Consider the following 21,002-nt stretch of genomic DNA (forward strand, 5'->3'; position numbering starts at 1 on the left):
TCTTTGTCAAAGATCAAGTGACCATAGTTGCGGGGGGTCGTTGCTTGCTCATCAATTCTATTCTATTGATCTTCCTATCTGTCACTGTGCTATTAACATGCAGTATTTAACACCATTGCCTTGTAGTACGGCCTGAGGTCCAGGGTACTGATTCCACTAGAACTACTTTTACTGATAGAATTAGTTTTACCTATATTGGGATTATTGTTATTCCAGAAGAATTTAAGAAATGTATTATCATCTTTTGGAAAATTTTGAAGGGATTTTGATGGGGATTGCACTAAATCTCTAAACTGCTTTTGTCAAGATTTTCCTTATTCTCTCCAAACCAGAGGATGGAAGATTTTTCCAAATTCTAAGATCATCTATGATTTCTATATTCAAAGCCTTGAAGTACCTGTCATACAGGTCATTCACTTGTTTGCTTCGAGTCAAACCAAGGTACTTAATATTGTTTGTGGCTATTACAATGTGTGTTATTTAACTTATTACTTTCTCAGCCTGTTTGTCCTTTGAGAATTGGAAGAATACTGGTTTGCTTGAATTAATTTGATAACCAGCCATTTTGCTGAAGTTATTTATCAGCTTTGGGTGTGTTCTGTTGGCGTTTTATGGTTCCCTTAATTAAACTATCATATTATCTGTAAATAATGACAGTTTTACTTCATTCTTTTGAATTCATATCACTGTGACCTCCATTTGTTTTCTTATTGCTCTCACTATAACTTATAGTACTATATTGAATAAGTACACAGAGAAAGTGTGAGGGCCGCATTGTCTAGTCACTTATTCTAGAGGAATTCTTTCTGGTTTCTCTCCATGTAGCTTGATGTTGGCTACTAGTTTGCTCTATATTACATTTACTATGTTTATTTTATTTATTTAATTTTTTGCATCCATTTTTCGTTTGAGGTATACCTGGGTTCTTTCCAGCTTCTGGCTATTATAAATAGGACTGCCATGAACATATTAAAGTTTTTAAAAGGAGATAAGAATCAATGTATTCACATTCTTCTCCATGCTAACCTTCACTAGAACAGCACAGTTTCTTGGAATGGCTATCTTTTTCCCACTACATGGATTTTACGCTTTGTCAAAGATCAAGCGACCATAGTTGTTTGGGTTCATTGCTTTCTCAACAATTCTATTCTATTAATCTACCTATCAGTCACTGTACTATTACCATGCAGTATTTAACACTATTACTTTATAGTACGGCCTGAGGTCCAGGGTACTGATTCCCCTAGAATTGCTTTTACTTATGAAATTAGTTTTACCTATATTGGGATTATTTTTATTCAAGATGAATTTAAGAAATGATTTACTATGTTTTGAATAATTTTGATGGGATTTTTTTAACGAGGATTGCACTAAATCTGTAGATGGCTTTTGGAAACATGGACCTTTTACTCTCCAATGCAAGATGTGATGTTTTTCCATATTCTAAGGTCATCTTCGATTTCTTTATTCAGAGATATGCAGTACCTGCTATACAGATCTTTCACTTGCTTGGTTAGAGTCAAACCAAGATACTTTATATTGTTTGTGGCTATCACAATAGTTGTCATTTCCCTAATTACTTTCTCAGCCTGTTTATCCTTTGAGTATTGGAAGGATACTGATTTGCTTGAGTTAATTCGGTAACCAGCCACTTTGCTTAATTTGTTTATCAGCTGTAGGTATTTTATGTTGGAGTTTTATGGTTCCCTTAAGTAAACTATCATATCATCTGTTAATAATGACAATTTTTTCATTCTTTTGAATACATATCCCTGTGACTTCCATTTGTTTTCTTTTTGCTCTTACTAGGACTTCTAGTACTATATTGAGTAAGTACACAGAGAAAGCGAGAGGGCAGCATTGTCTAGTCACTTATTTTAGAGGAATTGCTTCAAGTTCTCTCCACGTAGCTTCATGTTGGCTATTGGTTTGCTTTATATTGTATTTACTATGTTTGGTTATAGACCTTGAATTCCTGTTATATCCACACCTTTTAATATGAAGGAATGCTGAATTTTTTGTAAGGTTTCTGCAACATCTAAAGAAAAGACCATGTGATTTTTTTCCTTGAGTTTGTTTACCTATTAAATAACATTGATGGACTGCCATATATTGAATCAGCTCTGCATTTGAAGGATTAAGGATGAAGTCTACATGATTGAGATCAATGATCAGTTTCATATGTTCTTGATTCAGCTGTCAAATATTTTATTGAGCATTTTTGCATAGATGTTCTTAAGGGATATTGGTCTTAAGTTCTTTTTTATTTTTTGAATATTTGGTTGAATATTTGTTTAATATTTGGTTTTGGTATCAATGTAATTTTGGCTTCATACAGCAAGTTGGGCAGGGTTCCATATCCTTCTATTTAGTAGAATAGTTTGCTTAGTATTGGTATTTGTTCTATGTTGAAGTTCTGATAGAAATCTGCCAAGAAACCATCTTCTATTGTCTTTTTATTTGGTACAGGGGCGTTCAATGGGCACATCTATTACTTTAGAGGCTTTGGGACTGTTCAGAGGGTTTGTCTGATCTTGATTCAAATTTGCTATTTAGTATCTGGCTAGGAAATTGTTCATTTAGTCCAGATTTTCCACTTTTATTGATATATGCAATTGTAGTAGGATCTGATGATTTATTTATTTATTTATTTATTTATTTATTTATTTATTTATTAGATTTCCTCTATTTCTGTTGTTTTTTCTCCCTTTTCTTTTTTTGCTGTGTTAATTTGGATACTTACTTTGTGTCCTAGGGTTTTTTTTTTTTTTATATTATTCTATTATGTTCTTTATTGTTCCTGACAGTTGAAAAATGTCTAATTCTCTTCAGACAAGTATTCAGAATCTACTAGAGAACACAAGATATTAAGATAGTACCCAGTCTGCCCAAAGGACAACCTTGGTTTAGTTTCCTATTGCTCTATAAATGAAGTATATGGTGTTATCGGGTTTTTACACAATGGTTTTCTATCTTGCTGATTTAATCAAAGAATCTGCTCATAGTTTTGTTGGTTCCTTGTCTAGTTATTTCTTCTTCTATTTGGTTGGATTCAGCCGTGAGTTGAATGATTTCCTTCCTTCTACTCTTCTTGTGTGTATTAGTTTCTGTTTTAAACTTTTCTGGTATATGATTAGTCTGGTAGTATGTGTTCTCTCCAGCTTCTTCTTCTAGGCATTTAGTGCTATGAATTTTGGTCTTAGTACTCCTTTCTTTGTGTCACAAATTTTTTGTATGTTGAGCCTTTATTTTAATTATATTCACAAAAGTCTTTGATTTCTATCCTTATTTCCTTCTTGAACAATGTATTATTAAGGAGAACATTGTTTAGCTTACAGGTATATGTTTGCTTTCAATTGTTTTTATTTATTCATTTATTTATTTGTTTATTTATTTATTTTGCTATTGAAGATCACCCTTATTTTATAGTGATCTGAAAAGATGCATGGAATTATTTCAATCAACTTATATCTGTTGAGGTCTGTCTTTTGACTAGTAATTTTGTCTATTTTTAGAAGGTATCATGGTGTGCAGAGAAGATGTTATATTCTCTTGATTTAGGATGAAATGTTCTATAGATATCTATTAAATCCATTTGGTAAAAAAACTGCTGTTATTTTTACTGTGCTTCTGTACAGTTTATGTTTCCGTGACCCATTTAGGAGAGTCAATTGTTGAAGTCACGCACATTTACTGCCTGAGGTGTAATGCATGTTTTGAGCTCCAGTAAAGTTAATTTCATGAATGATAGTGCCTTTGCATTTGGAGCACAGATGTTCAGAATTAAAAGTTCTTCATCTTGTTTCTTTGATGTTTACAAAGTGGCCTTCCATATCTTTTTTAAAGACTTTTGGTTGCCAGTCTATTTTACCGTTTATTGGAATGCATTATCCACCATGATTTTGGGGACTACTTGTTTGGAAAATTGTTTTCCAACCTTTAATTCTGTGGGAGAGTTTGCATTTGACACTGAGATGAAATCCTTAAATGCAGCAAAATGTTTTGCCCTGTTTACATATTTAGTCTGTTAGTCTATATCGTTTATTGGAGAATAGAGAGCATTACGGCTGTGAGATATGAAGAAATAATGTTTGTTGCTTCCTGTTATTTTTGATAAAATTTTTATGTTTGTATAATTATAATTCATCTTTTGGGTTTGTTAATAGAAGATTAACTTCTTGCTTTTTCTAAGGTATGGCATCCCTCTTTTGGTTGATGTTTTCTCTTGATTATGCTCTGAAGTGTTGGATTTGTTGATAAAAGTTTATTTATTTTTATTTTTATTTTTATAGGATGCTTCACTGAGCCACTGACAAACACTTCACACATATACCATCAGTCCAGGTCAGTAGTGTCAGGTTAGCAAATAATCAGCTGTGGTAACCTTACCTATCAAAGACGTCTAGGAAGTAGCAACATACAAATTAGCAGGAGGAATGTGAAGGCATGCCAAGACAAATTTTCAGCTGTGCATCTTTCTGCAAACTGAAGAACAGTGAAGATATGTTCCAAATACTCTTTGCAAAGCTAGCAATATAAGGAACCCTATTTAAGATTTAGTGAGTATCCATTAAAAATATATTCTCCTTCAAAATATCACTAGTCTGGAACAGATTTTGCATTATATGTCTTGACTCACCTTGTGATCCTGACTGAAATGAGATTGTTGGAAATAAGCCACCATATGCAATAGTAGAAATAATTGGGACATATACCTGGAGAATATTTTGCTATATTTTTCATTATTTTGTTACTCCAAATAGACTTAAACTATCCAATGTTAGGTAGACAATTCAAGAATGTCATTAGCAAAAAAACTTTCTTCCCGTGCTTTAATAAGCCTAAGTAAATTATTTCTCATTTGTTTCTTCATTTGTTTCCCACAGCAAAACTTTTACATAACAACCGAATTTCTAACGTAATCTCAATTTTCCACTTCAGATTTTCAAAATTAACATACTGAATAATATCAAGTTTACTAATCCTTTTTCTTCATTGTTATTTTGTTCTTCACAGAGTTGTATTAAAGATAAGACTAGAAACAAAATAAAGCATATGACTGGACACATGATCATTTGTGCAACTTACATTTATTCTAAACACCCAGTGATATTATTTGAATTAATTTTTCAAAGAGCTGTAAATAATATATTTTATCAAAGTTTATACATAATTAAGAAAAATTGAAGAGTACACTCCTTTCTCATTTTCTATTTTTTTCCAACAGCTACAAATAATTTAATTAAAAAAATAAATGAGTAAAGTACTAGAACGTGGGGTAGCTTTGAATAAATATACATGTCTATACAGTCTCATATAAGTGCTTACATGCACAAAAATATGGTAGTTTTGTGTGGAAAACCTTCCCAAGGCTGGAAAGACCTGGGAACGTGAGACAGTTATATAGTACTAAATGTAATATGCGGAGAGGGGAGACCATTTTCTTGATAATGTAACAAAACTCCCAAGGGAATCACTAAAGTATGAAAAAAAATTATTTTGGTTCATCATTGCAAAGTCAGTCCATGCTTGGATAACTCCATGGCTTTGAGCTTGAAGTAAAGCCAGAATCCCACAGTGGAGTACGGGTGATGAGGGACAGTTCTATTCTTCACGGCAGGCTGGAAAGCCGAATGTGACAGAGTGAAGAAGCTAGGGATGGGAGACAGAGAATCTGTCAAGAGCATGCCTTCAGTGAGGCATTTCCTCCAAAAAGGTTCCACTTCATGGTTTCTCACTGCTCTCAGTCATGTGATCAGATTGCAATCCCATCAATAGATCAGATCATTTGATAGATCAGAATGCTCATGATCTGTGATCTCTCCACTTCCTCCAAACCCCACCTCCAAGCACAGTAAAGACATGGGGCAGGAGGCTGGCAGGGAGGGCGCTGTCAAGAGACACATCTTACAAATCATAACATAGTGCAGAGTATGGATCCAATTTATATGATGGACAAAGGGCTAAGCATTTTTACATATGAGCAGTTCTTTGAAAACAATGAGGCCCAACTGTTTGCCACAGATGGCCAAAGGACATCATCACAGTTCATGAAAAATATTTATTCTTTGACAAACTGGGTAACCATGTTTGCTCTCACTCATAACAGAGTTCCTGTGTTCCACCCATTGCATTGGGAAAGTTAAAAGTGTTGGATGCCTGAGTCTCTGGGGCTGTGGGGAAAGCAATTACTTTCACACACTGCAAATGAGACCTGTTATCAGTCTAAGGAGGGCAATTAGTCAATCAACATCCATCAGAAGCACAAGCTGTGTTGGCAGCAGCCACACAGCTAGACAGCCAGTGTGCAGATATCCTCACTGATCCACAAAATGATACAAGAAGAAATGATTTTCCCCAGCATTGGGTAATTTTTATTTCTTTTGAGGCAGATTCTATGTAATTCAATGCCCAAGATGGTATCAAATTTATGATTCTCCTGCCTCAGCTTTCTAAGTGCTGAGACTACAGGTGTGTGTCGTCCACATAGCACCTGCTATATTGTTCTTTGTTTTTGTTTTTGTTTTTTTTTTTTATTCAGTGGATTTTCTTTTAATGACACAAAGGTAAGGAGGGTAAAATGATAAAGAGTTTGGGATGGGGATGAATATGATCAAAACATGTTGCATAAAACTCGCAAAGAATTTATAAAAATAATTATTATAAATTCCTAAAAGTAAAACTATGATATGATTGAGATATACCACACCTCAAGTATATATAAAGGAATCTAAGTCAAATACTTTAGGAATCTTTCACATTCATACAATAACCAAGTTTTAAGACCAACATCTATGCTCATCAACCGATATATACATTTTTAAAATGTTTATACATAATTAAGAAAAATTGAAGAGTACACTCCTTTCTCATTTTCTAAAATTTAATAATGCTGTACATGAAATATTCCAAAAGAATGAATAAACAAATTTCAATATGCTAGGGAGTACAAAATAAATATGATAAAGTTAAAATTATACTTCTTTACTCCCAATGAAATTTATTATATAGTATAAATATGTTAATTGTAAATACAAACCAGAATTTTATGAAATTACTAGAAAAAAAGTTGAGATTCTCACACCATCACATTTAATAATAAGTCAATCAGAAGCAGACAATCCAATGTGTATAGCTCTATCATGTAAGCGTGGCATAGCATATTCATGATGCTGACAAATCATTTTTAAAGGAATATTCTCAATAATATATGTCTGCTATTGACTAGATTTTAATATTTGAATTCCCATTATGAACAAGGATTATTCTATAGTTGTATCAATTCAGAAATTAAAATACACAGAAAGATTTCTCTTTTTGTGAGATCATTAATCATTGGGAGTGTTCTTTTCTCATCCTGTTAGTTTGACTGTTTCTAGTACATCTGGAAAATATTAGTGATGAAATATATTTGACATTGTGTTCATAATAATTTAAGATACCTGTAGTATATGTGGAAAAGTATGTTGCAATTTCTTATAGTATATAGAAAAGTAAAACTAATTTAGCTCAGCATTTTTGATATATGTATATTCCTTTATAATGCAATGAATACATGCCCTTTACATGCTTTGCCTAGTTTTAAATTTGAGGTTAATTTTAGATGTGGATTGTGTCTTGGGAATTCCAAGCTCCTGAGTTAATATCCATTTGTCAGTGAGTATGTTCTTTTTTGATTGGGTTACCACACTCAGGATCTTATTTTCCATTTCTATTCAATTGCTGGAAATTTTCAAGAATTCATTCTTTTAAATAGCTGGGTGCTGCTCCATTGTGTATAGATATATTTTTCATAGTTTCTGTATCCATTCTTCTGTTGGGGGACATCTGTGTTTTTTCCGGCTTCTGGCTATTATAAACTTGACTGCTATGAATATAATGGAGCATGTGTCCTTATTACATGCTGGGGAAACTTCCAGTTATATGCCCAGAACTGGTATAGCAGGATCCTCTGGTAGAATCATGTCCAGGTTTTGATAAACTTTCAGACTGATTTTTCAGAGTTATTGTACCAATTTGTGACCCACCAGCAGTTGAGAAGTATTCCTCTTTCTCTACATCTTAGCCAGCAATTGTTTTCTACTGTATTTTTGATGTTAGCCATTCTGAATTATGGGAGGTGAAATTTCAAGGTCGTTTTGATTTGCATTTCCCTGATGACTAAGATTGTTGAAGATTTCTTTGGCTGCTTCTCACCCATTCCATATTCCTCAGGTGAAAATTCTTTTGTTAGATCTGTAACCTGTTTTAAATAAGGATATTTTGTTCTCTGGTGTCTTATATCCTGGATATTTACTTTTGTCTGTAATATGGTTGGTAAAGATACTTCCCAATTTTTCCTTTGCATTTAGTCACATTGACAAGGTCCTTTGCCTTACAGTATCTTTCTATTGTATGAGGTGTCATCTGTCAATTCTTGATCTAAAAGAATAAATCATTGGTGTTCTGTTTAGGAAAATTCCCCCTGTGACCATGAACTCCAGGCTCTTTCGTAGTTTCTTTTCTGTTTGTTTAAATATGTCTGGTTTTATGTGGAGGTCCATGATCCACGTGGATTTGAGTTCAGTACAAGAAGATAATGGATTTATTCACAATCTTCTACATACTGACATCCATTTGCACCAGCACTGCTGTTGAAAAGGCTATCTTTTATTCACTGCATTGATTTTGCTCTTAATGAAATGTAAAGTTACCATAGGTGTGTGGGTTCATTGCTTGGCCATCAATTCTGTTCCATTGATCTACCTACATGTCACTGTACTATTACAATTCAGTATTCAACACTATCAATTTTTAGTATTACCTGAGGTCCAGGAAACTTATTTCCCTGAAAGTACTTTTACTGATGAAAATAATTTGACCTGTACTGGAATTTTTGTTATTCCAGGAGAATTTAAGAATTACTTTTCTAACTTTTGAAGAATTTAGATATGATTTTAATTGGGAATGCTTTAAATCTGTAGATTGTTTTTGGTAATATGGCCATTTTTAGTATATCAATCCTGCCAATCCAAGAGCACAGGATTTTTTTCCCTATTCTGAGGTTTCATCGATTTCTTTATTCAACAACCTGAAGTAACTGACATACAGATCATTCACTGTTTTGGTTAGAGTCAAACAAAGATACCTTATATTATTTGTGGCTTTCACAAAGGGTGTCATTTCCTTAATTTTTTTGCGGCCTGTTTTTCCTTTAGTATAGGAAGACTACTGATTTGCTTTGAATTATTTTTATAATATTTATTTTATTTTATATTGATTTGCTAAAGTTGTTTATTAGTTGTGGGTTTTTTTCTGGTGAAGTTTTATGGGTCCATTATGTATACACTTTTATCTTCTGCAAACAATGATTATTTCAATTCATGATTTATACCATAGTAATCTGGTAAGAGGCCTGGAATAATTTCTATCACCTTATATCATTTGAGGTCTGTTTTGTGACCAATTATATGGTCTATTTTTGAGAAGGTATCATGATGGGCTGAGGAGAAAGTATATTCTTTTGATTTGGGATAAAATGTTCTACAAATATTTATTAACTCCATTTGGTACAAAACGTCAGTTAATTTTACTTTGTTTCTGAAAAATTTGTTTCTCTTCTCTGTCCATTGAGGAGAGACAGGTGTTGAAGCCATCCACAAATACTGTGTAAGGTTCAATGCATGCTTTGAGTTCTAGTAAAGTTTCTTTCATAGATGTGGGTGCCCTTGCTTTAAAAGTATATAAGATCACAATTGAAAGGACTTCATGGTAGGTTTTTCCTTTAAGGGTATAAAGTGTCCTTTTATATCTTTTTTGATGACTTCTGGATGACAGTCTATTTTACTGGATATTGGAATGCCTAATCCATCTTGTTTCCAGGAAACAATTGTTCGGAAAATTTTTTTCCAAATTTTTACTCTGTGGTAGAGATTGTCTTTGATGTTGATATTCATTTCCTCTTTGGAGGAAAATGTTGGGTCCTGTTTATATATCCAGTCTGTTAGTCTATATCTTTTATTGGGACATGGAGTGCATTGATGCTATAAAATGTTAAGGAATAGGGATTGTTGATTCTTGTTCTTTTCCCTATAATTTTTATATTTGTGAATTTTATAATCTTGTTTTGGGTTTGTTATTAGGGGATCAATATGTTGCTTTTTGTACGATGTTGTTTACATCGTTTTGTTGTTGTTTTCCATTGATTATGCTTTGAAATCCCAGATTAGTGGAAACATGTTTAGTAATTTCTTATTTTTATAGCATGCATCTCTGATCTATTCACATAAGTTTAGGTCAGTAGAATTAGGACAGAATTAAAATTAGCAGTTTTAGCATACCAATTATATATGTCAAGGATGCAGCCAACATACAAGTTAGCAGGAGGAATTTGGATGAATAGCAGGACAAGATTTCACCTGTGCTTCTCTCTGCAAATAGAAGATCAGTGAAGATATGATCCAAAGAATTACCTCACCTTGTGATCCTGACTTAGATGAGATTGCTGAAACTCTCCCACTATATGCAATAGCAGAGAGAACTGGGATATACACAAAGAGAATGATGTAGATCATTTCTTATTATTTTATTCTTCAAAATGGATGTAAACCATTCAATATTAGATGGACCAATACAAGAATGTGATTAGCAAGGAATCTTTCTTCCCCTGCTTTATTTAGCCTATATAATTATTTCTCATTTGTTCTTTCATTTGTTTGCCCCGACAAAACTCTTTCCATAATAGCTTATTTTCTTGAGAAATTTTAAACTTCTACTTGAGATTATCAAAAATAAAAATGCTCAATAGCACAAATTTTAGTAATACTTTTTCTTCATTGTCTTTGTCTTCTTCACAGATTTGTAATTGAAAGATTTGTAATTGTAAAAGCAAAAAAAAAAAAAAAAAAAACAAAACATAGGACTAGACACCTCTTCAGGTGTGCAAATCACTTAAATTTATTCAAAACAACAATGATATTATTTTTATTAATTTTTCAAACAACTATAATTAAAATTTTATCAAATAATTTTATCAAAGTTTTTATATAGAAAACTGAAGAGTACACTCCTTGTTCTATTTGGACAATTTAATTATGCTGTACCTGAAATATTCCAAAAGAATTAATATTTTGGCAGACATATGAGAACATTTAATTTTTAATTGAAATGAATTATTCTTGGTAGTAAAAAAATAAATATCATAAAATTAAAAATTGCATTTCCTTACTCCCAAGTAATGCAATTTATTAAATACTACAAATATACTATTTGCATTATAAAATAAATATACAAACCTGGATTTATTAAATTACTGGGAAAAAACAATTAAAGTTCTCACAAACGCACATTTACTAATAAATCATTCAGAATCAAAATTTTAAAAGAAAAATTTATAAAGTCTCTGTCTGCTTTTTGAGTAGCTTTCAACATTTGAATTCCCATTCTGCGCAAGGATTACTTTGTAGTTGTCTCGATTCAACAATGAAAATACAATTAATGAGTTCTCATTTTGAGTGACCATTAATCATTGGGAGTGTACAATTCTCATCCTGTTTCTTTGTTTCAAGTATGTCCAGAAAATATTAGTCACAAAATATATTTTATTTACTATTCATTATAAGATACTGTATTATAAAATATAGTAAATATATTTTATTTACTATTCATTATAAGATACTGTAATCTATGTTGAAAGTATGTTAAATTTGGTGACATTATTTACATATATAGAAATATATTAGTTCAGCATATTTGGCTTATCTTTATGTCCTTTATTATGCAATGAAAAAAATGTGTTCAAGCCATCTTCACTGACTCTGTTCTTAACGTTCGCATATAGTTATCATTTTGAAATTCAAATTAATCAGAAAACAATTGCTTAATATAAAGATTAATTTCATACAACATAAACATTGCACCAATTTATTTAATTCACATTATTTAATCGTGATTTGCACCATATGCCATTCTGAAAACATGCCTAGATTTTGCTTCAAATCAGAATTTTTAGCTAGGTTGCTATCATTAATTCACATTTTCTAAAGTTGCAGATGGAAAGTGTGGTATTCAGATCCTTGATTTTTATAAATCTTCTTCTTTGCGCAATATTGCATGCTATAATACCCTGAAAACAGTCTATGAATAATAACATTTCATCTAGGCATGAGAAGTGATGAAAGTAAATACCCTGTTTATACTAAAGCCATTTAATAAATCGAGAGGTGGAATACATGAAGAGAAATCGGAACTACTAAATCAACTGAGTTTAATATAAACATTTATATGAAATAAAAGCTTTAGTTTCAAAGAGTTAATTTTTCAATACTATTTCTTCATACTTGTTTTATTACATCCACATATTAATATACTCTTCAACATCTATGGTCTCGCTAAATTATCTTCATTTTTTAACATGTCTTTCTGAGACAACCCCCCACCAAAAGAAAAATAACATCTGGGGAGATTCAAAGAAGAATGAATATGGCCAAAAAGGTAAGAGAGCACACCAGTGTTCTTTTCCTGTCGAACATAATAGTTACACCTTGAGATTCCATTTAGAAAACAAATTTCATAAGGTCAAAGTACAAAAATGTTGATAGACCACCTTAAAGAATGTTTTACACAGGAAATTGAGTCTACCTGTGTGACCAAATTTCTACACCGTCCTTCTTTTAAGCCCATTATTTTTTGCCATGAAAGGCATACTAATAAAGACAGATCAAAAAGAGTCTGCCCCTTCTGGGGATTCTTCACATATACAATCCCCCAAACCAGCCACTATTGAGAATATGATAGAACTGTGTATTGTCACCACAAATACCAAGGAGGATGATCTCTACCACCTATTGAACTGAGTAGAAGTTTACCAATGGTGAAAGTAGAGAAAGAACGTAAGGAGATTAAGTAGCTTGTACAAGGAGATTAAGTAGGATGAACCAGAAGTGAAATTGTCAGGTAACCCCAGGTCTTTCAGGGACTAAGCCAATTACCATTGAATACACAGGATGGTTCCGTGGTTCCAGCTGCATATATAGTAGAGGATGGATTTCTTGGACAACAGTGGAAAGAAGGAACATTGGTCCAGTGAAGGCTCAATGACCACTTATAGGGGAATGTTGGAATAGCTAAGTAGGATTTGTTCCTTTGGTGACCATTTGGGAGGCCGTGAAGGAATCAGCTGTTATCAGAGGGATAACCAGGAAATGGGATAATATTTGAAATGTAATTAAAGACTATATCTAATTATAACTATAAGGTTAGAAATAATCTCAAAATTAGATATGAATAAAAAGACCCATATTGTTTATCTTTTCTCATTTGCATAAGATATTGACTTGTCTCAAAATCAGATTGAATCCATTCATCTTGCTTTCTAGAAAAATGTTTAGTGTTACCACCAAGAAGAAGAGAAAAATGTTGTTTTTTTGCATGGATTGAATTTGCAAAAATTGTATATAAAAAGTGCCTCACATTTTTGTTTTAAGCTGATTTTTTTTGTGATTTCTAAAATAGTGGTAAATTATTAATTATCAATATATTCAAAAGGGAAAATTGAAATAGAATATTGCAGCAGAAGTATATAAGAATAAGAGAATTTTATAATGGCTGATAATTGAATTTATACATCAGAGGACTGATATAAATTCACCTCCTGTTGTTCTTTTATTTTAGTTTTGTTTGAATTACAATGCAATCATTACCCTTTCTTCCATTTATCCCTATCAAACACACTTTCTCACTAAACAAAATAAACAAAATATAAGTTTTCATTTGTGATTTTGTGATAAAAATTTGTGAAAAGGAACACAAGACATTGTTTCATATCCCTAAATCTATAAAATTTTTGCTTGTAGGTCTTTAAACAAAAGGAAGTCATAAAGAAAGTCATCTAATGTCACAGTTTAAAAGCAAGGTAATTAAATTCTAATATGTATCTTAAATAGGATTGAAATTTGGACAGTGTACAAAACTAATAATAGGCATTACAAACATAAAATTAGTATTACAAAAGCAAAATCTAATGAACTGTAAAGACTAAGGGATTTCATGTATTTATTCGTTCACCTTTACTTTCAAATTGTTAAGATAATAGATTTTATTAGAAAAAAATACATTTTATTTTTGGTTAAACTACCCAGCTAAACTTTGATCCTTACTATTTCTCATCAACCTATTCAACAGTCATTTATTTTCTAAATAAATGGACACATTTCTTTATCCAACAGGAAGTATCCAAGAAAACCTGAATGTTCTTTGAGTCAGAAAATTCAGCTGGGTTTCTTTAATTACACTTAGTTCTTCTGCGTGGTGCCTTTAAAATAAACAAAGATCCATGTGCTAAGAAGTTAAGAGTCACTTTAAGATTATTTTCAAATTTATAATTAGCATTTTTATAATTTTAATAATATTAAAAGCTAAATAACTTCATAATTTTTACCTTTTCCCTGACTCTGTATTTTCTGATATTCCTCCTGTACAACATTCACTATATTAACATTATTTTCCTTTTTTGTTTATAACACATAATAATGGATATTATAATTAATTCTGAATTCAATGAAACAGATTTTTATAATGAATTATTTGCTAACACTTAATATTTTCTTGGATCAGACAAAACTGGATTTTGCCATATTCCATGTTCTCCATTTAAGCTGAGAATGATATATAATTAAATTTCCTTATTTTTGTTGTAGAAAAGGCTGAAGGAAAAGAGTAGCCATAAATATCCATATCATGGATGTTTTTGGGATCTACTATAATATGAAATAACTTAAAGTACTGAGAGGTGACATTTATTATTAAATTTTTTGAGCCTTCTAGGAAGTGTACAAAAAATATTAAATAATGGTGTGAATGATTATTCAATATATATTTGTATCAAAAATGTTTTCCTCCATTCCCAGTATTTCCTATCACCTCCCTTCTTCATTGTCCTTTGAGAGGCTGATCCCAAGAAAATCTACCTCGCATCCCCGTTCTCTAAATCATAGAGTTTCCACTAGTTTGAGCCTACAACTGAAGGAGACCAAGGCAGTGCACTTCACCCTAGTTTCCCTGGAGTGTTAGATCGGCAACTGTAAGAATGTTTCTGGTTTAGACTTTGTGAAATCCCAGGGATCAAGGATACTTGAAGCTTAACCTCTTTCCCTCACTCTTACATAATATTTCATGACGTCAGGCTGATGTCTGGTAACAAATATGTACATTTGTCTCTGTTTTCTCCAGGTACAGCCATTCAGAGGAAAGTCCTATTAGTCTCCAAACTGCAAGCACAACATAATAATAATAATAGTGCGAGGGTTCACTTCCTCCACATGGAACCCAAGTTAGGTCAGATGTTATTTTGCTTTTCCTGGGAATGCGTGATTTAAAAATATACTTGAGGTGTAATTTTCAGTTTCCATCTCACTATGGGTGATATTTAAAGGTAGATTTTTTTGTATGTTGTTTAGCATAATATATCATTAAATTCTTATCGAAATAAGCATGCTAATAATCTTAAACATGTCACATAAATAACAAAAATGTACATATAAGGAAAAAAGAAAATTCACACCTATAGGATCTTAGAAATGTCTTCCATCTCACAGCTCTATGTATTTCTGGATGCCTCACAGGCATACATTGAAGTTTAAATTATTCAAGTGCACATCCCATTCATTTTCCAGAAACCTTGATCTTCTATTTTTAAGCATCACTAATCTAGTACCTGCCATTTCACCCAACTCTACAGCATCCTACAAAGGTTTCCCCATTTCTCTCCCTCATGTGATTGTTGTGTTCCTGTTTTAAAGTGGGACTAAAGCTTCCTCATTTGTACCATACTTCTTGATAAACAAATTACTCTCTTTGGATTGTCACTACTGATCTGTACATTTTATATCCATTTATTAATTAACACATGCCCTGCCAATCTTTTTGGGTCTGAGTTTGCTCCCTCAGTATGATATTTTCTAGTTTGACACATTTGCCTATAAAATGCATGATATCAGCAACTTGATTTTATAGCTGAATAGAATTCTATAATTTAAATGAACCACAATTTCAGTATTCATTTTCAGCTAATAGACAACTGGGTTGCCTCCAAAGTCTGGCTATTACAAATATGTCTTCTAAAACATGAGTGGAGCATATGTTATTGTTGTATTGTAAATCTCTGTTGGGTATAGTTTGAGGACCAATGTAGTTGTGTCTTCACTTAACACTAATTCCAACTACTTGATGTAACATTACAGAGAGGTCAGGAAAGGATGTACCATTTTTTTTTATTTAAAGAAGATTGTTATCTCAACCTTCTCTACACTATATTTAATATAACCCATTGTGACAGATGTAAGGTGTAATCTCAGGGTGATTCCTCTTTTAATTTCTCTAAGGAATAATGATGATGTAAATTTTTGTACATTTTCCTGGCCATTCGATGTTGTATATTTCTTATATATTTCGCTGGTCACTTGAGGTTCTTTATTTATGTAAATGCTTCCTGGCCATTTCATAGGCCTCTATTGAGAATTCTCTTTAAATTTTTTCCAAGTTTTTATTTGGATAAATTTGTTTCTGAGAGTTTAATTCCTTCCAATTTGTAAAGATTTTTTGATATTAGCCTACTAGTAGATTTAGGTTTAGTGAACATATTTTCAAAATCTATATATGGTCTGTGTACTATGGACATGATAACTAGCCTTATACAAGCATTTCAGGTTCTTTTACTCTCATTTATATGATGCTCATCCTACCTGAGACAAAACTGTTATATTAAAGAAAGTTTCCCCTTTGCCTATGTGTGTAAGACTTCTCCATTTTCTTTTTTATTCAATTTGAGGTATCATGTTTTCATCATATATAATCTCATTTCATTTTGCTATAGAGAATGTCAAATTTCTCGCCATAAATCAACAGTGGTGTATTTGTCAGTTTCTTGTTCTAAAAACTTTTACAATGAACTTGCCTCCTCATACATATCACATTCCAATTTTCCATCCATGATACTTATATATTAACTAATTATAAATCCTTCTAATTTCTTATGTACCCAAGGCAAACATTCGATAATTATGATGAGATCTCACTCCAAAAGTTTTTAAGGCACTCATTAGCCATATGCTGTGTAAGGACATTCTTTTGTTATTATTATTTATTTAAATATCAATAAGCTCTTCCATTCATGGTTTTTACATTTTTAATCCTTTTAACAAACTTCACAAAAATAATAGAGAAATTTTTAGGACTGACATCCATCAGTATTTGTTTTGTTTTATTATATTATAGTAATAAGCAAGTTTTTTTTCTGGAAAGATAAAATTGCTCTGGTGTCACTTTGATGTTTGAGTTTTTGTTTGTATGTCATTTTAAAATTCTTCCACTAAAATCATAGAGAAATATTTAGGACAGACTTCTCTCAATATTTCTTTTGTTTTATTATATCCAATATATAAACAAGTTCCTTCAGGAAAGATCAAATTTCTCTGGTGCAATTTTGGTTTTTGAATTTTTGTATGTTTGTTTCTTTGTATGTTGTTTCAACAATCTTCACCTAAAATCATAAAGAAATATTTAGGACAGAGGAACCGCCGGACTGATTTCCAGAGTGGTTGCACCAATTTGCAACGCCACCAGCAGTGGAGGAATGTTCCTCTTTCTCCACATCCTTGCCAACACCTGCTGTCTCCTGAATTTTTAATCTTAGCCATTCTGACTGGTGTAAGGTGAAATCTCAGGGTTGTTTTGATTTGCATTTCCCTAATGATTAATGAAGTTGAGCATTTTTTAAGATGCTTCTCCACCATCTGAAGTTCTTCAGGTGAGAAGTCTTTGTTTAACTCTGTACCCCATTTTTTAATAGGGTTGTTCGAAAACTGGGTTCGATCACTTCCAGAAGATCCTGCTATACTACACCTGGGCATATACCCAGATGATTCCCCAGAGTGTAATAAGAATACATGCTCCACTATGTTCATAGCAGCCCTTTTTATAATTGCCAGAAGCTGGAAAGAACCCAGGTATCCCTCAACAGAAGAGTGGATGCAAAAAATGTGGTATATCTACACAATGGAGTACTATTCAGCCATTAGAAACAATGAATTCATGAAATTCTTTGGCAAATGGATGGAGCTGGAGAACATCAGACTCAGTGAGGTAACTCAGACTCAAAAGATGAATCATGGTATGCACTCACTAATAAGTGGATATTAACCTACAAAACTGGAATACACAAAACATAATCCACACATCAAATGAGGTACAAGAAGAATGGAGGAGTGGCCCCTTGTTCTGGAAAGACTCAGTGAAGCAGTATAGGGCAAAACCAGAACGGTTAAGTGGGAAGGGGTGGGTGTGAGGACAGTGGAGAGAGGGGGCATATGGGACTTTCGAGGAGTGGGGGGGCTAGAAAAGGAGAAATCATTTGAAATGTAAATAAAAATATATTGAATAAAATAATAAAATTAAATAAAAGTTATTTCTTTAAAAAATGAAATATATAGGACAGACTTCCCTCAATATTAGCTTTGTTTTATCATATCCAATATATAAGCAATTTCTTTCTGAAAAGACAAAACTTATCGTGGTGTCAATTTTCGGTTTTTTATTTTTTTTTTTTTGTTTTGTTTTCTTGTCAGTTTGTGTGTTTGTTTGTGTTTGTGAGACAGGCTTTCTCTGAGTAGCACTTGTTGTCCTGGAACACATTGTGTAGACCAGACTTGCCTTGAACTCAGAAATCCTGCCTCTGCCTTCCAATTGCTGTGAAAAAGGCGTGTGCCACCACTACCCTGCCTGTCATTTGTATTAAATCTAGTATTGTGTATGGTAAAATGGTACTGATTTACATACTTTTATCATATGTAACTGAAAAGCAAAAAAAGAAAATTATTTTTCTACATGAATCTTTTAAATTGCTATTTTAGTAAAATTGAGAAGTTTATTCTCACATTGTTTTACAAAATCCATGATATATGTTAAATGAGATGACTTTAATCTCAGAATTGAAGTGTTATGGTATTAATTTGTATAGTCATTTATATTCCTTACTGCAAAAACTTATAAATCTTGGAAATTGAAAACAAGACATTTAATTCAAATAATTATTCAGTTTTGATTTATATATTTTATATCACAGTGTATTAAAAGAGGCCAAACTATTCCTTATCTGTTGTAATAGAGTTATAATTTAACATTTTTTGAAATTACCATTCAAATTAAACACAGATATATTTATGATTTAGCCAGTAATCTTTTATTTTCAGGTTTCACTATTACAGTAGATTCAACATTAGGATTGCAATAGATATGTTTATATCTTTGAATAATTTAAGTGTTACATGGACACATATAAGTGCAGTCGTGATAAATAGGAAATATTTCCAACATAAATTACAAATCATGCTTCTTTGTTCAGGGATGTAAGGGGCTTTCCAAAGAATAAATAAATATTTAATGCTCGAATATATATAAACAATAAAAGCATATTGCATAGGAAACATGTCCCTAGAAAGGAGAAAAGACTTGTGTAGTATTATTCCAATTTAAAATTTAAAATAAGAGTTGTTTTTCATATAAATATGTATAAGGATATTTTCCCCTCTATATCATTCATAAATACTATTCACAACACATTTTTCCTCTTCTTAATAGACAACAGGCAATTAAAGTGAAATGCTAAAAGAAGATTAAAAACAAACAAAATAAAAACACTTAAACAAAAACTTACATAAAATATTGGGAACCATTATATGGAAAATACAATTGGAGCAATAAGATCAATGGCATTAATTTAATAAGAGAAAAATAGAGAAAGGACCTTTTCAATAGACAGAATTAAATGACCAACAGAATGATAATTTAATGTAATCTTGAAACATTCCCTTTGATTTGTTATACCAAATGAAATTTATGTTTGTGCCAGGTTTGTACACTAAAATATCAGAATTATTTTTCAACTTATATTAAGGAGCTGTTTACTGAAATTCGAAAGTAAAAGGACACAATCTCTCATCCTCCATATAAATAAAAATACAAGTGTGTATGACATCTATCCCTTACACAGCATGAAATATGCAGTGTGATTAATAAAGAGGCATTTTGAAACACCTCAAAAGTTTTTTTTTTTTTTTCCCTTTACAAAGTCACAAATCCTTCCTAGGCTTACCTACTTACTAAAAAAAAAAGGATACTTGTACATCTAGGAAAAATAGTTAAACTAAATAAAAGGAAATTTTCATGGTTATATATGCTGTATCATTTCATGTTCCTAATGAAATAGCAAAAAAAAAAAAAAAAAAAAAAAGTAGCGTACTTGCGTTCCACTGTCCTATCTCTTCACTATATATTTTTGAATTTTGAATTAGAAGATAGCAATCACCAAACAAATTAGCATGTTTCTACTTCTATTAGAAATTGCCAGAAACAGGAAAGAAACCAAATGTTTCTCAATAGAAGAATGTATAATGAAAATGTGGTATATTTACACAATGGAGTACTTCTCAGCAATTAAAAACAAAGAATTCATGAATTTTTTTAACAAATGAATGGAACTAGAAATATCATTCTAATTTACTAACCCAATCACAAAAGAAAACACATGGAATGTATTCACTGATAAGTGGCTATTAACCCAGAAGCTCTGAATACTAATGACACAATTAACATATCAAATGATTCCCAATTAGAAGGAAAGAGAAGGTACTGGTCCTGAAATTGTTTGATGCAGTATTGTAGGGGAATACCAGGACACAGGAAAGAAAATGGTAGTACGCTTTTGGGGAATGGGTGGAAAGAATGGGGATTATGGGACTTATCAGGAGGAGGGAACTGGGAATGGATAAATAATTTGAAATGTAAACAAAGAATATAGAAAATTTTAAAAAAGGAAAATGGATATAAAATTAGTTTAAAATGCTGAGTTATAATATATTTGGATTGGTACAATATGTCATCAGTTGCATCATATTAATCCTCATATGCTACAGGTATGTTTTATCATAAAGTACAAATTGACAAACATGTTACATCATTGACTTTGTGAA

Source organism: Apodemus sylvaticus (genome assembly GCF_947179515.1).
Source record: "Apodemus sylvaticus chromosome Y unlocalized genomic scaffold, mApoSyl1.1 SUPER_Y_unloc_1, whole genome shotgun sequence".
NCBI classification, from domain to species: Eukaryota; Metazoa; Chordata; class Mammalia; order Rodentia; family Muridae; genus Apodemus; species Apodemus sylvaticus.